Below are 20,552 nucleotides of genomic sequence, written 5' to 3' on the forward strand. Positions count from 1 at the left end.
CCTCACCCGCCTCTTCCTCCCAGGGTAAGATGCGTGATTAACAACTGCTCCTCCATCCTTCCTGCCCAACCAAAGTTTTGGTGCTTCATTGCTACCCAGCCAAGAAGCTGATAATGTTTAAATGACTCCATTTAAAAAGAAATGTCCTCAACACCATCTGTTCTCAGGGCAGGAGAGCCTTGGCCAGGCCAGGACACGGAGGGATGGGGGACAGGAGGAACTGGGGACACAGGCTGGGAAGAAGGGTGGTGGACCACAGCTGGAGTCGTCTCCTGGTCAACTAAGGGGATGATTTTGTATTCTGCTCTCTTTTTCAGCGAGGATGGGGCTGTTCTTCTGCCAAGCCAGACAAATCTCCTGCCCCAGGGCCTTTGCATTAGCCTGGACTTTCCCAGACATCAGCACAACTCACTCCTTCACTTGCTTTAAGTCTCTGCCCCAAGGGGGTCATGTCAATGGAGACCTCCCCTGACTCCCCACTGGGCACTGTCATGCCCTCTCCAGCATTCGCCGTCCCCTCACCCTGCTCCCCAGTTCTCCTTAGCGCGTAATGGCGTCTAGCTTGTTATGTAACCTGGTTATTCATCACGTTCTGTGTGCGTTTCACCTCTGCCAGCAATAGACAGCAAGTGTCAAAAGGGCAAAGATTTCCCGTGTTTTGTTCACAGTAACTAGGACACTACTTAGCACGTGGAAGATGCTTAATAAATAATGCGCAAAGGAGGGACTTAAGGAAAACATCAAGAGTCTACAAACAGGCGAGCCGAGAGAGACCTTGAAGCCCAACTCATCTCAGACCATCCATCTGTGGGTGAGGAAAACAAAACATGCAGCAGGTAAAGGGTTTCAAGCAGGTGACATTTAGGCTAGGCCTTCTTTCCTTTCTTTCTCGTGTTCCTCTACGACACCTGTTCTGTCTTGTGCCTGTGCTTACTCATTCTTCACTTATCCATTCCAAAAAGATTTATTGGACGCTTACTCCTTGCTAAACACTGTGTGAAAAATAATAATATTTGACACATATCGATCACTCTGGTCCACTTATCTCCACTGAACAACCCTCGAAGCTTCTTGCTGTCATTATCCCCATTGGACAGATGACAAAATTAAGGATCATAGAGGTTAAGTGACCTGCCTGTCACACACTGGAAAATGGAGGAGGTGAGACACTCTCCTGTTTGACTCCAAATTTTTGTGTTTCGCCGCTCTGTCTCTTTCCCTCCCACCCCCACCCCTTTTTCTTTTACCTTCCTCCCTTGGGCTAGACTGAATGGCCCAACCAAGGTGGCAGGAGACTCGGCCAAGGTCACGCAGAGGCGGAGCCCATTTGAGGCAGCACATTCCTGCTGCTCCAAATACTCTCACGAAGCCACTTGTCCCCACGCCATCTGCACACCCTCCTCCCCTGGCCCCACGCTCTGAGCCCCACGTGCAGACTCCGGTGTGATTCACAGCACCGAGATCGGTCCCTGGGAAGGAAAGAGCGCTCATAAAACCTTACGGCAGTTTTATAACGTATTCTTAGCTTTTACAGGCGAGCTGGGCGGCCAAGCTGGTGAACAGCAAAGTGTCTTTGGGCAGCTGGGCGGGCCCCACGGACCCAGAACTGGTGAGAACAGCTGCAAGTCTTTTGTGAAGACAGCACCATCTTTTTAGCCTCCTGGATGGGGAAGGGCAGTGCAGGAAGCAGCCATTTAAGCAGCCATTTCTTCAGATTTCTCTAGCTTTAAAGCGCACTTTGACATTTAACAGCCACCAGGTAAAGCAGGAATTAGTTGAGACTCACAGATGAGGAACCCTGGACGGAGAGGTTGCACAGACCATTTGGTGCCAGGGTGAGGACTCTTACTCCAGCTTCCCTCTCTGAATTCAGATCTGATCCTCGGTTCCTGGGGTCACCTGGCATGGCGCTAAGTCTCGATGACCTGTGCTACTTGTGCCGACAGACAGGTCCCTGACAGTCACCTGTCATGAGGTTGGAGCCCGGCTCCATCAGCAGATAACCTGAGCAAACCTCCAAGTAAATTTCTGCTTCTGGCAGCCCTGCTTTGGGGGTTTCTCACCCATGTCTGTGCCCCTGGAGGATCCTCCGTACCCCTCCCTCTTCTGCCCTGCAAGCCGCCCCCTGCCCATCATATCTGGCAGCCTCCTCACACATGGAATCACCCTCATTTATTTGGACCATTCCTGTATTTGTACTGAAAAAATAAGCAAGTGGATGCTATGTCTCTTTTACAGATGGGCAAACAGGTTCAGAAAATCAAGCAGTTTTTTCCAGGCCACACAGCTGGTGACCAAAAATCTGAAATCAGGAATCCTTCCCTTCCCTTAGGTGAGTTTCAGAGAGTCCCAGTTTGCTCCTAAACGTTCAGTTTGGTGATGTTTGAGACTCAGTGGGGTCCCTGCTTCCCCCGCTATGTAAAAGCTAGAGTTCACTTTCTTAGCTACTTTGGCCCAAGGTGTCCGGACATTTTTGAACTTGTGGTTTTTGGAGCACGTGGCTAGACGGCATTCCCTAGTGACTGAATGCCAACTCCAGCCCCCACCGAATACCACTAGGACCTCTAGCATCTCCTCAGGTGGGCGCAAGCTGGGCACCCGGTTAATTCTCCTTGGGCCAGGGACCCTGCGTCTTTGAATCATCAAGTTCAAGAGGTATAATGACCTTGACAATCCTTTCGTCCAACACGCTACCTCCTGAAACTGCATGCCATCCCATGTAGAACCCCGAGCATGGATTAAACTCCTCCTTCCCTGGAAGCTTCCCAGTGAGGCTTCTCCAGGCTCAGCTCTTTTAGAACACCCTGAAACCCTCTGTGTGGTGAACACGGCCCCCTACTAACTTGGCCCCCTCCTGCCCCCGAAGCCTCGTCTGTCTCTGGGCCTTCTTCCCCTGCCCAGCTCCTCCCTACCCCCCTTGCCCCGGTCACTGGCACCACCTGCAACCTTTCGGATGACCCACGCTCTCCCACTCATTCACCCCAGGCCACTCCCTGGGTCGTGTGCCGCCCCCACCTGGGACGCCCTCCCAGCCTGTACGCCTGCCAATCACCTACTCATCCTTCAAGACATAGCTCGAAGGTTGCCTCCTCTGTGCAGCCTTTCCTGATACACACTCCTGCCTCTCCTGCCAGAGAAACCGACCCCTCCTCATCCAGGCAGCCCTCCCTGTGCCCTTATTAAAGAACTAGCTCCTTGCTAAAGCTGTGAGCGTTTGGAGAGCAGGCATACCGTTCAACTTCTCTCAAAATCTGCAAGGCTTGTCAACGATCCTGGTATGCCGTAGGAGTTCCACATGTGCCTGCTGAATGTTCACACACGTGAGTGGATGGGCAGTTGCCTGCCTGCGTGAGTGTGGAAGGAGGAACCACATTATCGTGATGCTTAAAACCGCACCTGTGTGTCCATCAACAGGCGCATGGAAAACAGACTATGATATACACTCACCATAGAATATTTTTCAGCCTTAGGAAGGACAGGAATCCTGACACAGACTGCAACATGGGTGGACAGTGAGGGTGCTGTGCTGAGGGCAAGTACTTATGCCAAGTACTCACAATACTCAGATTCAGACACAGAATGGGGAATGATGGTTGGCAGGGTGGGGAGTGACCAGGAAGGCCCCTCGGAGGGGAGTCTTCGGGTGTTCCCTAAAAGTCCCCCAGGGTGTGTATCAGTGGGCCCTCCCCACCAAGTACGGAACATGTGGTCTCAAAGTCATCCCATAGCATAAAGCACGCCCCAGGTGGGATCGAACCCCATCCTGGCCCTCCCCTTCCCCATTCTAACCACTGAAAAGCTGAGTCTGACCTCCATCTCACAGAGCAGTGTTTGAGATACACGTACATAGGCATCTTTAAAAAATTTTTTTAAAAGTTTGTTTACTTTTGAGAGAGAGAGAGACTTGGGGAGGGGCAGAGAGAGAAGGAGACACAGAATCAGAAGTGGGCTCCAGGCTCTGAGCTGTCAGCACAGTCTGACGTGGGGCTCAAACTCACGTCTGGGAAATCATGACCTGAGCTGAATTTGGACTCTTAACCACCTGAGCCACCCACGCGCCCCAGGAGCCATTGTTCTTTGGTATAGAAGAGGCTGTGGCCATTGGCTGACTACCTCTCCCCGGGCTGGGAGCTGGGGTTACCTCAAACCTTGGAATGTTAAGGAAAGAAGGTATTAATGCCCCTAGTCACTCTAGAAAACAAGATATAGGCTGGGAAGAAACAAAGTCTGACTTCAGACTCAGGTAGGTCTGGGTCCCATCTTGGTTCTTCCACTTAACCGTGTGGCCTCGGGAAAGCTATTTAACCTCTCTGAACCTTAGATTTTTTTCATCTATGATATGAGGATGACAATCCTTTGATCACAAGATTGTTATAAAAAGAAATAAACAAGTGTAGGGAAAGCCTTTCAAACAGACCTGGGGCAGAGTAAGCACTCAGTCAATGATAGTTGGTATAATTATGAGTGTCTCTAGCTAAGATTTGTTTGGTTGTTCCTTTAGGGCCACTAATTGATGAATTTGGTTTTCAGGTAGGCATATAGCCCTCGAAGTCTCCCAGCGCTGTTGGGAGATGCCTTATCCTCGAGCTTAGTGAAGATGCCCGATGGTCCCATGTTGTTACTGATAATTGATACAAGGTTGTCATGAAGATTAAATGAGCTTCCATATGTAAAGAGCATCTAGCAGTGCCTGCCACAGAGTAAGTGACAGTGCGATGTAGAAGTCAACAACACAGACTCCGGAAGGAAACTCTGGGGTCGCAACCCCAGCACCACGGGTGGCTGGAGGTGCGAGCCTGGCTCTCTGTGACTTGGTTTCCTCATCTGTGAACTGAGGCCAGTCATCACAGAGCTCATCTCGTAGCATGGTGGGGATTCCACAGAGGAGAGATGCAGTGCATGTAGGGAAGCCTCTGGCACCTGCCACGGGCTATGTGAGGGTTTGCTATCCCTGTTCTGAAGGCCCGCATCAGTCCTTGCCGATGTCGCCCCTGTGTCCGGGGTTGATCGTACCCTCAGCAATAAACAGCCGCCTAAGAGCAGGCAGGTGACTTAACCTCAGAGTCTGTTGCCTTGTCTCAAAACCAGGGACGATGATGCCTCTCCCACTTACTTTGACGGATTAATGTGACAATAAAGGTGCTTTGAAAACTGTAAAGCAATAAAACAGAATCGACAAATGGAAAAATGAAGTTGTACGACAATGCTATTCTTTTTACTTTTTGGAAAAGAGGAAAATATGTAGATAAACAGGCTTGTTTATCTTGCAGGGGAGATTTCTCAAAAAAATAACTAGTGGGACCTAGGAGTTGAAAGAGTGGGCTTGGGGACTCTTACTTTTTACTTTAAACCCTTCTGTGCTATTTGAATAATTAAAAAAAGCAAGCATAATTTCCTTGCATAACTTAAAATGAAAGCAACATTTTCCCGAATATTCTGGATTATTAGTGGGTTGCCTGGAACTTCGGAACACTTTGGGTTCTTGCCTTGGCTCCAAAGTAGAAATGAACAGGGGCCCAGCCCCTTCACTCATGGCTCAGTTTTTCCTTCTGTGAAATGGGGTTGGCTGCTCCTCTCACCTCCCAGCTTTACAAAGCTCGGGGGAAGATAAACAAGGGATCCTTATTAAAACTAAAAATGAAGACAAACACAAAACCTGTTTGGAAACTAACTTACTACCTCCGACTTCAAATCCTGAGCTGCTGGGCCTGCTCCAGGCATAGCCGAGGCTCCGCCCACAGCCTGAGGGAAGGGAAAACTAACTACTGTTTTTGCCCTGAGGCCCTCCATTAGTGATCACAGTGGCTGTATGACCCCTGGCAGAGCCTGAGCTGGCGGAGGCCCCCACCCTCCCATCCAGACTGCAGAGGAAGTGACCCCGTAAACACAGACCCAGGAGTTCAAGAATCCAGCCAGACCCCTTACAGAAGACATGCCTTCCCGCCTACCGGAGACATTGCTACTCTGCAGGGGAGGAGAGAGGAAGCCAGGCTGGGAGAGTGACTTGAGCCCCCAGCCCTCAGCCCCCACCCCAGCCCCATTTCTTCCCTCTCCTCTCCCAGCACACCCCCTCCCCACCCAGAAGCCTGCTGCACTCTGAGAAGACCCGCTTCTCTCTGGCCCATCCCAGCCCTTCCCTGGGGGACAGTGGCTGCTTGGTATTCACACTGTGTCATCCTTTGCCTGCCTCCATTTGGAAAAGTCTCTTTTTGACCTCTCTGTATCTCTCCCTTGCCTTTGTGGGGGGAAGGAGTGGAGGGGAAGGGAGAGAGAGATCATCTCAGCATTTACTCAATTAGTGGTAATTAGAAGGCAAGGCCCCGGCGCTCTCCTCACAGCTGCTCCGAAGGACAGGGACCACTCTAGAGTAGCGGCTAAATGGGCATTGGACACACTGTCTGAGAGAGGCCTCCTGCCCCCCCGGCTCCGCACTGCAGGCCCCGTGCGGCACACACGCTCCTCTCTCTCTCTCCCCACAGCTGCTTCTCCCACGCCATTTCTGGGGTTTGCCCTTGATCCTCAGCCCCCAAAACAGCAGCCTTGGGCTGTAACGACCAGGCTGGACTAGGGTGCTGCTGTGGGCCTGCTTCCCAGGCTAAACTGAGCCCATCCCAAAGGAGCTTGGCTCTCTCTCCCAAATGGCATGGTGTTCTTCTGGGGCACCCACTGCTCTGGTCCCTAGTTACCCTTGACGCCCTACGGTCTGGCACAGAGGCCCCTCCCTGAAAGGCTGGGCAGCTGAGTCCTGACCCCAGGCTCCTGGATGGGTCACAATTCCTCTTCCATCCACTTGAGCCCAGACAGCAGGTTTAGAACTGTAACCCCCCAACCTGAAAACAGACATCTCAAGAGGTCGGCGCATCTATCCCTCCTTGACAACTGATCTCAGTAGGGGAGCAGGCAGAACCGAGCAGCCATTTTTACTTAGGAGCATGGCCTGCCCTGACCCTGACATTAGTCACCAGCTGTTTGGTACCATCCATCCTGTCAATGCTTATTAATGATTCTGATTAACCTCTATGGAGATCCATTATCTCTATGCCGGGGAATATACTATTAATTCCCATCTGTACCGGATTACTTACAGTTAGTGGTTGGTACTTTTCCATGGTCTCACAACACATCTTAATCAGATGGTGAGTGGGCTTAATTAGCCGAAGTATAGGTTTTATTTTTTTTTTATTCATATAACTACTTAATCTAATGGAAGCCTATTATCTGTGGCTTTTTTCCCATGCATAATTATTGCTGTTTTTAATTGATGGTGCATCAGGGGTTGCGGCCACAATATGGCAGCTGGAGCGCAAAGTTGCCTTTCCCCGGAATGAAGGTTGAGGAAATGAGTTGTCAGCGAGGCATCAGATTTCTTGTTTTCACCGAGATGTGAGCTCCCTCGTGGAAGCTGCTGGCTCCTGCCAAAAGAAAGGAAATGTGGCTCTCAGCTGGGCGACCCCTGGGCTTCACTGCTGCACAGTACCCTTCAGGAGCCCCGGGGCTGGAGCCAACTCGGGAACAGCTGGGAAAGATAGCGATTTGTCAATCCAACCAGATCACAAGCAACCCTGGGGCAGGGACTGGGTCGTTCTCTTGTTCGGCTTCCTCCATCCCACGGGCCCTGGGATGGGCTCATACGCCCCGCGTGTGCTCTCCATGTGCACGCAGGGAGTTACACTCAGAGCTCAGACCGTGCTGAGTGTAGCCTGGAAGAAGGTACCCCTGAAGGTCTCCCTTCAGACAGGGAGGCATCCACATTCACACTTGTGCAGGGGCTCCCATCCAAGCTATAGAAGATCCTAGCTGTTCCCGTTTAGAAGGAAGACCCTGACCTTCCACGAGATGGATTGTCAAAGTTCCAGTGACCATTTGGGACAGAGCGGGATCTCCAGAAACAAAAATGTGTCCGATTTACCCAGGTTACAGGAGAGAAAAGGGTGCAGTGATCTGGTCAGAGGTAGGAATCCTTTTATTTTCTAATAACACTTGGGTTTTCTAGAAATAAGCCGTCTGGAGGGATTGGTAGGGACCCTGACAGCCAGATTGCGAAGCTCTCAGATGACCCCAGGTGGAAGGATTTCAGGGTCTTTGATCCATTTTTGAAGTACCTTGGGCTGAGATGGACAGGAAGCCCTATTCCCTCAGAGAGGCTGGGCTAGTCACAAGACAGAATATTGTCCCTCTTGCTCTTTCTCACATGCGCCTTCCTTCCAACTACCCCTTGCCTTCAGCTCTCTCCAGACTGTTAGCTCCAGTCAGAGGAAATCTGCATAGCTGGGTTCAAAGACTTATTTCTTCCCCTTCTGGTTGTCTTTTCCTGTTAAATAATGTGACACTGAAAGGAGGCCATGAGAAGAAATGGTGCCGGAGCTTTCTGGTTGAGCTGTCTTTTCCAGGAGAGTCTGAGTTACTGGGGCAGGAGGCATGGACGTTCTCTCCCAGCCCACGGCCATGGTGGCTATTGTTGTTGGTGGCATTGGGTTTATTTCTTCCTTCCCATTTTGCAAAAATATTTGTACAGAGACTTCTGTGCTTGACCCACAGTCAGCAGCAGACAGGAGCCACGGATTTCTCTTGCAGCGTTTTACAGGGTGACGGATCAGATAATGTACACTTAGCGAGTGCACAAATAATGTGAATCAGGGTTGGCATAGTGCAGTGAGGTGTAAAAAAAGCAATTTGAATTGTTCTAGGGAAACGCCAGAGCTGCTCTGACATGCTTGCTTGCCAGAACGCTGCCCTGTGCCCCTCCAGAGGTCTGAGCTCTAGGCTCCGGCCGGAATGGCAACGAGGCTGCCTGGAGGGGAGCTCCCCCAGAGACGGGAGCGGCTTTGCATCCACACAGAGGAGGGAGAGGGCACGTGTGGCTGAATGAAACAGAGCTCCGGTTCACACTGGGGGGGATGGTTTGACCCGCCGATCTGCGGAGGCTGTCTTCAGAAGGAGGGAGGGAAGGAGGGAGAAAACACTAAGTGTGTCTGTTGGCATGGCCGCACGTGGATAGACAAGATGCCCTCCCTGTGCACTTGGGTAGATCTATCCTTAGTCTCCTTGGAGTCTGAGCAGTCATCCAGTCCATCCCCCGCCTCCAGACAGAGCTGTGGCTCCTCTCCCACACAGCAAATGGGTGCTGAGTTTGTTTCGAAGGTTCTCCAAAGGAAGAGGTTTCCCATCCATCCCCCTCTTCATCATCTGTGCTGGTGTCTCATAACGCCCACCCTCCGGAAGCTCTCCGCGTTCAGCCTGAATCAAATCCTCCAGGCGGTCTTTAGCTGACGCGTCTTCGTGAGGGTCTGGCCCTGCTCAGGAAGTTGATGGCATGTGAGCTGGTGTGTGGCTAAGCCAAGCCTAATGCCATGTCTGCGCTGTCGTGGTGAGAGGCGGGGGCACGGGCAGGAGGCTGCTGGTTCATCCCTCCCGCCGTCCTTTCCAGGGCTGGTGGCCCGGAGCCCGCCTCCTCAGGCTCCCATTGCTCTCTGGCTGCAGGGCCAGACTACCTGATGACGTTCTGCCTGGTTGACAAGGCTGATCTTCCTTTCGTGCTGTCCAGGTCAGCCTCTGTCCTCACAGCCCCTCCTCCCAGCACACTGCGTCCATGAGGTCTCCTGGCCAGAGCAGGGATCGGGCTGTTTATCACTGTGTCACCTGCTGGACAGCCGCACCTTGCACGGCCGCCCACCTCCCCCACCTCCCCCAGCCTCCACGTCGGCTCCTAGCTCTCTGGGGGGGAACCGAGACTGTGAGCACAGAAGATGATCAATAAAATGGTTTGGATTTATTTTTCAATAATAACAAGCAGACATTGCCAACCTCTTCCATTAAAGTCGCTTAGTCAAGCCAGGCTCCAAACCTGAAACTCAGCATCTGGGTGTTTTATGAGACCTGGTCATAGGGGAAAGTGGTAGGAAATCTCTTGATTGTTTCAAATGAAAGCCGATTACAGGAAAGGAGGGAGTTTTCTGGTGGCTCGGGAAGCTGAGAGGTTTCGGGATAATGGATGGCCAGGCTGCCGCCTGCCCACCTGCATTGCTGACCTCAGAGTGGCCAGGCGGGGAGCCCAGCGCAGATTAAAAACCCAAACAAAAGGGACGATAGGACAGGCCTGGGGACAGGCAGACTGCTGAGGGACTGGCTGAGGCCTCCAGATTTTTTTCCCAGGAAATCTGGGGACACATTTCCATGTTGTCTTTGCATAAATTTGTGTGCTGATTTGCATACATTTGCATTTTTGCCTTCAAAACACCCAAACTCCCAGAATATAAAATAAAATGCAATTAATTAATTAATCGGTATGATGGATGGTAAATGCAGCCATACTAAAAATACAGGGGAGGTGAGGCACCCTGACCAAGACACAGACTTTCCAGCTCATCACCCTGAGCCGGGATGGGTCTGGGAATATGCTACAACCGGTTCCGGAGTTTTCTGTCTCCCCCACTACCGGTAGGCCTTTGGGAGCCGGAGCATACAGAACTCTTTGATCCTTACATCCCTGGGCCCCAGCACAGGGCTTGTCACATGTGAGACTATTAATAAGTGTTTGTAGAGTACGTGAACCAGTGGCTAAGTGAATGCGTGACTCCCCTGTAAACTTATGACCAGCTGATAGGGTCGGAAAGAACTGATAGTCAACCATCCTAGGAACCAACTGGACAGGGTTCAGAGGAGCCCTTGGAGGGGGCTTAGGGGAAGGAGTTGATCAGGGGCCTGGCTCTGGACAGACCGCTTGGGGAAGAGCACCAGGAGTGACCTTGGAGCGAGTGCAGAGCTTGTGGGGCGGTCCCCACACAGGGGCGGTGCTTGTGGACCTGAGCAGACATGGACAGAGATCTGGACTACATGACAGGGCAAACGAGATGACAAAGCGAAGGCTGTGGCCTCTGTCCCGTCTGCCCAAACAATGAGTCTTTATGGTCTTCTGAACCTGGAAAGGAGGTGGCCTCCCAGAGAACACTCAACAAATATCGATCATCTCATTGATTGATTAATTGATTCAGCAGTCCTTAATCCTCTCTCTAGCCCAACTTCTCACTCAGTGGACACCTCCATGCTGGGAGGCACATGGTTTTTGCAGACTCCAAGAACGCCACCATTTGCTGTAACCCCATGCATACAATTGTGCTGGCGCTGCTGTGGATTCTTTGAAACAAAGTAGTCCTACCTGATGCCTCACTTAACGCTGCTTAGTGCAACACAAGCCTGCTCTTTCTGATCCCAAATTTGGAAAGCGTCAAGAATAATTGCTTTCCATCCTACACACATATTCCCTATGTTGACCCACTATGACCAATAGCCGAGAGAATGGACTTTGGATCTGTTTGCCCTGATTAGAATTTTGGCTCCGCCCTCTGTAGCCTGAGACCTCAGACAGGTTGTTTAACTTCTTCCCGTCATCTGTAAAATGGGGATAATAATAGCAGCTAGTCCCTGGGGTTGCCATGAGGATTGAATGAGATCATATACGAGGAGTCCTTGGAACTGTGCTTGGCACATAGTAAATGCCACTCAAGGTTTAGCCATTCTTATCATTTTTCACTGCAGCCTCTCACACTCACTTTAGGGAAAAAGAGAAAGCAAAAATGGCTGACAAGGTGATGAGGAGGTGGGAGCAGTGTTTCACAGAAGTGACTGCTCACGGTGCAGAGTGGAGGTTTAACAGTTTTCTCCTCGCTGTGCCTCTCTCTAAATATAAACTCGGAAGCCATTGCCAGGAGAGAAGTCAGGATGCCGTTTGGACAAAGAAACAAGGGGTTCTCAGAAGGTGACCCAGACATCCTGGGAAGGCCAGGACAGGTGGGCTGATCAAGGACACTGGCGGAGCCAGGGATTTGAGGATATGCCCCCAGGCTTTGGGGATCAGACTGATGTGAGGCCTGGGAAAGAAGCTGCCGAGGAAGCGAGCCTGCCTGGGGATTAGTATCCAGGGCATCGCCAGGCTTTGGGTGCTGGGGAAGATGAATGAGAAAAACCCCAAATCAGAAGACACTGGAAAATGCCAGAAAGGAATACTGTGCCCACGCGGTTTCTCCTTCCCTTGTCCCAGCTCTAAATGCAGCTTGGACGGACACATGACTGAGGGAGAGGCGAATTTGAAGAAGCGACTGACGTATCCAAAAGTTCCAAGGAAAATGGCAAGTAGGGCTTCCAGGGTACAAAGTTTTCCCGAGTGGGCTTGGAAGGCATCAGTGCAGAGCTGGACCAGCAGTGCAGTCTTCATTGAGTTCCTCCTCTCCAGCCACATGCTCTTTTCCGAACGTAACCTATTCTCTGCAACAACTCAGTGATGCCGGTGTTAGTGTTCCCATTTTACAGACAAGAGCAAGAGAGATGACCGATTTGCTGACCCTTAAACAATAGATGAATAGAAAAGAGGCTAGGCTAGAGTACAGGTCTACCCAATGCCAAAGCCTCTGCTCTTTTCACTACTTTGAAGGAAGAAGAGCACAAATTGGGAAGCAAAAATTGGGGGACAGAGGTATTGAGAAAGGAAGATGAAGGAGCTTGGTTGGGGGGTTGGAGAGAAGAAGAAGCCGGAGCTGGGAAGTGTGTGCATATGACATTAAACGAATAGTATGCAAATGAGATGCAAACCACATGCAAATGAGTGAGTGGAAGTGTGCTTTTTTTTTTTTTTCGTTTTTTTAAGCCAACCACTCAACTCCATTTGGCACAATTGCAGCACAAGGCGTACCTGCCCAAAGCTAGCAGTGCCCATACTTCCAGCAGAAATAGTGTCTGGGTTAGGCAGGTCCCTTTCTCATTCTTGCTGGGGTCTCCTTCCTCCAACGTGCAGCTCTTGCCCTTTACCCCTCACCCTGCCTCCCCATCCTGAGACTGAGGCAGATCAGCCATGCATCCATCCCTCCAGACACTCCAGAAGACAGCTGGCCTCTAAGCCTCCTAATAAGGTGACCCCTTACCCCTTGATCTATCTCCACTTCTGTTTACTTTCACTGGGAGGGTGTTGGGCCACCTGAGATCAACAGCTGCCACTTTCCTGACCCTTCTTGTCAAATGAATCTCCCAGCCCAGTGCCTTCCTTTACCAAATGGTAGCAGAAGAGAAAAGTAGTCTTTTGAGGGACCACCTCTGACCCCGACCACACTCAGTAGCTTCTTAAGCATGACAGCTGCTTCTCAGCTTAGTCCCTGGTGGAACCTGGAATAAATCTTACAAGGTGATCTCATAATATACCTGCGTTGAGTGGACAGTAGTTGGTAGCCTCTTCCATTCTTGGAGATGCCTGGACAAGAATCTAGGGCTGGCCCTGGCTAGCCATTCCAATTCTAATTTCTTCTCTTCTGTTTGGAAGGTCTTGCCAACATCTATCTTAGAGCCTTGCTTTCAGCCTGTTCTCTACTATTTTGTCCTTAGTGGTGATGGCAAATCTCTGCCCTCTCACCTTTTGATGCAAGAAAGGAATGGGGAATTGGAAAGAATAAGCTTAGCAATACAGAGTTGAGACACTTATTGATAAAATACTGGACTTTTATTTTCTTCCACCTGCTTAGGAACCATAGCTCATGTCCAGGGCTCAGTGCCAATGGCCCTTGAGACCTTCTGGCTCTTTCTATGGGCAAATCATGGTATCTGAGGAAGGCAGGATCTCTTGACTGTGTTTTTTATGTTTCCAAAAGGCGCTCAGGATAAACATTTCATTTTTGAAGTCAATATCAACAGATCCATTTGCAGGATGGACTGTCCATGAGAATCATTGAAAGGCAGCATCCTCTTGACCAAAATATTCCGAAGAGTTTATATAGTCCAGCTTAGAAGCTACCTTCTTAGAGAAGACTTCATTTCCTCTCTAGGCTTCAGGTTCAGATTCAAGCAACAGATACTAAGTACTTATTAGGGATCAACCACTGTGTTAGGTGCCTTCATATACATTATCTCTTTCAATCCCATCATCACAAATGTCTTCAAGATAAGTAGTCTTATCCTAACTTAACAATGGAAGAAACCAAGGGTCATGGCTAATTGAATAAGTCCTCAGTCTCTTTTGGGACCTTCATAATAGAAGTCCTATCAGATGTCTACCTAAATGCCTTCTTAATGCTACTTATGTCTCATTGTCTTCTATTCCAGTGATGGAAATCAAATGATTAGTAAGCTGGAACTACCTTCTGTGGTCCGAGGTTGGAGATCGCTGCTAATCCCATTCCTCAAACCCACCACCACCACACACCATCCAACCCACACCTCCATCCCCAATGGAAGGGAGGCAGCTCCCAGAAAGCGAGTAGTGGTGAAAAGACCCTCTGGCAGGGTCACAGGCAAAATGGCAATCCCTTCTGATCTTCTGGCTTCACTCTAGAATGCCTCACATTTCCAACTTCAGGCCCTCTCTCTTTTGATATGGCTGTTCCTGGCATCTTCAGCAAGGAGGCTTGGGAAGCAGCCTAAAATATTTAGGGGACACATGCAGGCTGGTGACTACATTAAATGCTATAACTTGGCATCTCAGTGGGCTGCTGTTTTGATAAATAGCGTTTTCATCATCCAAACCTTTCGGTCACTGGGATTCTGCTGATCTAATGATGGGCTGAACTGCATATGAAACCGACATGGTCCTGCCCTCTGGAGCTGAGGTCTGACCCCCTCCTCAAGGTAGATAACTTCCATCAATTGAGCCAACCTCCCGCAAACGCCATGCAACTAGAACGGCTCCAAGAAATCAAAGATGTTAAATTTGGGCAAGGCAACAATTAAAAGGCTTCCTCCAGGCTTTTTATTTTCCTCCTGACAATTTCGCTATGTGCCCTGAAAACTGCCCTACGCTAATTCTTCTCTATACATGAGGGTGTCAGGAGCTACAGTAGTGTGGGGCACAGAGTGGGCAATGAATACGTTAGATAGATGTAAGATGCATAGATAAATAAAGTTCCAACAAAAGATAGAGTAGAGAAAGACGTCTCTGATCCCGTAAAACTCACCATCCACACTTGGGCCAAATAACCTTGTCTCACTGCCCCCCCCACCGCCTACACCAGCCCCTAGGGAGCTTGGATGTGCCTTGTTCATATCTCTGCAGGAAGGCACTTTAGACACCTCATTCTGCCTACAGAAGCTTCTCGCTAAGCCCAGGGACAGCTGGGATTACGCCTGGCCCCGAGTTCTTTATAAGGAAGCTTTAGACAATGGAGGCTGTTTCCTCGGAAGCCAAGAAGCTTTGTTAAAAAGACAGCTAGTGAGAGAGTGGACAGTATTTTTAAACGCATGAGTGTGCTGAATAATTAAGCAAAAACTTTTGTTTTCATGGAAAAATTTCCTCCAAATGCTGCATCAAGCAGGGTACTGAATTTGCCACAGGCAGTTGTTGGCAAGATAGTGAGACTGCGTTTCTTCCAGTCCAGGGAAAGGGAATTCGGATCAGACCTCCAGGCTACAGCCCTCAGTTCAAACAGAGGCTGTTCTTTCTGATGCAGAACAGTCACTCTGGGCAAATCAGACAAGGTCTTTCGAAGGTCATTAAGCTTTTCCCCTGCCTTTGCACTGAAATCACTCATGCCCTTCCCCCTGTCCAGAATTTCATTGGATCATAAAGTTTTGGAGCAACCAGTCCTATCCTCCATTTTACAGAGGAAGACATGGGAGACCAGAGAGGTTAAGAGATTTGCCAAAAGTCCTACAGCAATCGGACGGTGGGGCATTACCTAAAATCGCCTTTTACTCTTCTTTGCCAACCCAAATGCGGCTCCTCCTTAAATACCCTGCCCAACTCTCCCCTGCTTCTCAAACACTTCTTTGGCTCCGCCACCCTACAAAACTCTCTCTCCTTCTGAGTTCTTAAAAACCCTTACTTCTTAGAATGGTTTTCCTCTACATTGTAGAGGAAACGTACATTGTCCATTGTATCTCTAGCTCTCTGGAGGTTGTATTGTTAGTTAACTATCATCTATCAACTTCTTTTTGAGAAACAAATTCCAGGGTCTCAAAGAGTGGGAGCTCTCTCTTACACCTCTTTAATGTCTCCCTCAGGATATAGCATGTAAATGATGCTTGCTAGATATTTGTTGGAAATGTAGATTAATGGATAGATGGATGGATAGATTGAGTGATGAATGAGAGTGTTTAACAGGTACTTAATGAATGGAAATAAATAAAATGATAAATTAATAAAATTATTCCAAGCAATTTGGTATCAGTGTTTGCTTAAAGACGCAGCAGCAGTTTACAGCCTATGTATATATATATATATATATATTTATAGATACACAGTGCTTGAGCATAACAGTCCTCGGGCCATTGCGTTTCATATTCATTTTACAGATGATAAAACTGAGGCACAGAGAAAAGAGAGACCAGGAAAAGACACAGAATGGAATCACAAGCCCAGTTAGAAATACACAATGTGTGATCAACCTTGATGAATTTTTATTCCTTTAGATGAGGGACAAATTGGAATAACCTAAGACACTTCCAGTGGATTCTCTCAGGAAGCTGAGAGCAAATAATTCTGCCCTTCATAAAAAGGAAAAAAAAAGCTTAGTTAATATTTCTTCTTCATACCCCAAATTACAGGTGTGACTCGTGGGTTATTAATTACAAAACTGTCTTATTAAGCTCTAATGGAGACCTTGCATGTAGTGTTGAGGTTTTTTTTTAATTCTCTAAGTACTTGTAGCAAATTTTAGCATTAAAAATTACTGGAGTCAAAATTATTTACCAGTATGGTAATTCTTTCCTGGATGATTCTGGGCTTGAAGTCATTTTCCTTACCAGTACCACCCGATAGAGTAATTGGCTGCAATTAGCGATGACTTTGTCATCCCTCTCAGAATCTGGCTTCAGCATCCGTGAAACATGCAGATCTTTTCTCTCTCCCAATGGGGACTCAGAGCTTCTGCAAACGTTGTTCTCCATTTAGAGAGGGAAAAGGAAGCTATTCCCCTGAGGAACGCATCATGGCTTCCGCAGAGATGGAAGGAGGCTGCCATCGCTTGGCCCGGAGCCCCTCAGAGGGAGGCACAAAAGGCAATGTTGGTGATATGCAGGCACGACTAGAAGAAAATTCATAGTTAAGTCTATTGTCACGTGCATTAGAAAAAAATATGAGGTGCACACCAAACCCACGTAGTGAGGGCAGTCTGTCAAGGGTGAGGACAAATTTTTAAAGCAAACCAATTGAAAGAAAAATACCTGAAGAGCTGACGAACCTCATGAAAATAGTACTTGAATAACGTGGGGCGTGGGAAACACCGAGAGCCACACACCCTCATTCTATGGGACCAGAAACAGACGCTCAGAGAGGCAGCTCTGGGACCAGGACCCAGCTCTGGAGCCCCGCAGCCTGTGTGTCCTTTCCTCTAGGCCACGCGGTATCTCCCTTGACCCAGGGCGCTGTCAGGAGCAACGTGGGATTGGCCAAGCTCCTTCTGTGTCCAGGAAGCCTCATTTCAGGACTGCCTCTCCCTGCCCCCAAGCCTTCTTCCATTCTTCCCCTGACCCCGCAGTGAGACAACTTATGTTCAGAAGACGTCCAAATCCACCATCTTGCCCCTCATTAGCAACTGCACACTTACCGCAGCATGCTTGTCTCGGAGCCCCATTCCCTCATGGTCCCAGCGCAAACCAGTTGCACCAGTGGTTTATTATGCTGCTCCTGGCTGGGTGCACATGTGTGTTTTTAGAAGGACTTCCTGGTGCAAGAGAATGGTTCTAATGGCAGTATCACAGGACAAGGAGAGAGGAGGGGCCTCATCACCTTTCAAATGTCAACTGGAAGATGCTATCTCAGCTACCTAGGTTTTGGGTTCAGGGGCCCATTCCTATGAAGCAGTTGTCTGATTCACACTGTTTTGTAACTGGTCTCTGGCTAGGAGACCCTCCTTGTTGCCATTATCCTTCCTGCCCTCCGGCCCAAGCTGTACACTGACTATGCTGACGATATTTTGTAAGGTTTCTATGCATGTCACTGAGCCCAGTAACATGGGTGACCAGGTCACTGGTCCCCCAGGCCAGGACCTTCCAAGGAACCAGAAGGCAGACAGCACTGGCTGGTCAGCCACTTCCCAAAAATGGACACCCTTCTTAGGAGTCAAGGCTTCGGGGACACTTGCCCCTTTCGGAGTTTGGAGTGTTAACCTTGGGACTGTTCCTTCTTTATCCAGAAGCCTCTGGCCATTGCCGGCCTCCCTAAACCCCTTCTTTACCCCAAGTTTAAGTCTTATGAGAGGTTCCCAATTCCCTAGCCCCCCTCTGCAGATCCCCATGTGGCTTCCACGTGTTCCCCCGAAAGATGAAGTAGAGCACCCCGAGCTGGCACCAGACCGGTATGCTCTAGCCGCTGAGCCCAGTGAAGGCAAAAGCCAGGCCCGCCCCTCCCAGGCCTCAGTTTTCCTCGACCACACGATGAAGGGACCTGATAGAGAGAAAGTCTAAGCTTCCCACCCCGTGGCCATTGATCTTTCCAGACGTTACTTCTGCCATTTTCTCTCTGAGCCTCATCACCTGCATTCTTCATGAATGTTCAAAGAGCCCAGGGTGTGTCTGTTAGACACCTACAAAAGAGCTTCAGAGTGCCTTCTTGGCCTTGACAGAGACTTTAAAGCTGGAAGAGTAACGGAAATTCCTCCCAGTGAAGGCCTGGGTGTGAGTGATCGCGGGGCAGGAAGGAAGACAAGACTCACACACTGGGAATATAGGCTGTGGAGTCGGGCAGACCTGGCTGTGAAGCCCAGCTACACCACTGCTGCCCAAGTGACGTGAGCGAGTTCGTCAGTCTTTCTGAGCCTCAGCTGTCTCACAGGTGAAATCGAGAAGCAATGGCAGCCAGGTTCCTGGACTGTGCTGAGCAATCAACGAGATCGTTTATGTGGCTGGCACAGGGGAGGCTCTCAGCAAGTGCCAACAGTTGGGTTTGAATAACCCTTTTCTGAGAACAGAACGGATCCCCTGAATATCAGTCGGCTTCCATTAATGACTTTCCCCCAAACCCCGCATGCAATCTGTGTGTTGAGTTTTTACCGTCCCAAAGTAAAAGAGAGGAGGGAAGGACTGACTCGGGTACAGAACAGGCAAAAATAACAGTCACTGTTGGCGGAACCGTCAAGGCGAGGGATGGAGGGGGTCCCTGAAGTCTGGGTCCCTTGTTTCCTGGTTTCCACTTAAACCTGGATCCTCACGCCCACCACTATCTCCCCATCCCTTTTCATCCCTCCTCCTTACGGTCAAACACTTCAAAGAGAAGCCCGGGGAAGGGAACTGTGAATTCTCTGCTCGCTGCTTTCCATGAGAGGAAACCAAAGAATGTTTCTTTTTGAGACCACGTCTGCTCANAGGCAGGTGCGGGGGCTGATGAAATTCAGATGGGGACAGCCCCACCAGGAAAATGACAGGAGCCGGCTGAGCAAGAGCCTCTCAGCGGGAGAGAGGAGACACTTGTAGGGAAGAGGGAGCCGATGAAGGCTGAAGAGAGGAGACAAAGCCCGAGAACGCATTTTATTTTTCTTTCTTAAAGAACAAAAAAAAAAAAACCCAAACAGTTTGAACTGATGGGAAATGCGCTTCCGCCAAAGGCATTATTAGGACGGGAGATAAGGAAGCGCGGAGATAGGAAATAATTATTTTGTATCTGTCTTTATAAATGAAAATGAAGGGTATTAACTTAAATAGGATTTAGATTTTCAGGGGACAGAAGGGAATGAATTAGGGAATATTGCGATAACATAGGAAATGTTTATTAAAAGGTCAGGGGGCTCTTGAAACTGACAAGGCCTAGTGGGCCAGATAAAACCCCACCAAGCTGCCGAGGAGACCTGCGGGGGCCAGAGCTGCAGGGGCCACGGCCACGGCTTGTGCGAGATTACTCAGATCAGGGCAGAGGGTTGATGGAAGAGGTGACTGACCCCTTGGCCTTGGGAGTAGTCGGTCACCTAACTCAACAGGTGCAAGTCAAGTGCTGTGGTACCCTGGGCACAGAGCTACTACCCTGGGCTAGACTCAGTCCCTGGCAAGGTTTCTCATCCTCACTTCCCTCTCCCAGCTCATGGGGAAGGGCTGGAATGGGTGCAACAGTGTCCAGAGGGGAGGGAGGGAGCCACATCAATGAGAATCCCCACCCTCTTCAGAGATCGGCAAACCCGCAAGGTCCCCTCCCCCACCCCTTTGCCACCTGGGTGTGTCCAGCCCCACTGGGAGAGACCTCTCCAGCATTTCTTAACAGGAAGCAAGGAGGCGGCTGGAAAGCCCCAGTTAGGAGTGTAGATAGACTCTGGCATCAGAATGCCTGGGTCTAAATTCTGGCTTTATCCCTTTCTGACTGCGGACCTCGGATACCTGATTTAACTTCTCTGAACCTCTGCTTTCTCTGCTATAAGATGGAAAACTAATGATTATATCTCTCTCATCAGGTAGTGGGAGGGATTAAATGAGATACAATAAGAGAGTTCTTAAAATGGTAACTACAGTAAATAATAAAATGTAGTTATTTACAATTATAGGAGGCAGCCGAGGCTTACCTTCAAAACCAAGCAAGTCCTTTTTTATAGCTGAGATTACTCCCTCCTTCTGCCATTTGAGCACCTTCTGAGCAGAAAGAAGAGGGAATGAGCTCT

The sequence above is a fragment of the Crocuta crocuta genome, unplaced genomic scaffold (assembly GCF_008692635.1).
Source record: "Crocuta crocuta isolate KB4526 unplaced genomic scaffold, BGI_CrCroc_1.0 scaffold374, whole genome shotgun sequence".
Taxonomy (NCBI): domain Eukaryota; kingdom Metazoa; phylum Chordata; class Mammalia; order Carnivora; family Hyaenidae; genus Crocuta; species Crocuta crocuta.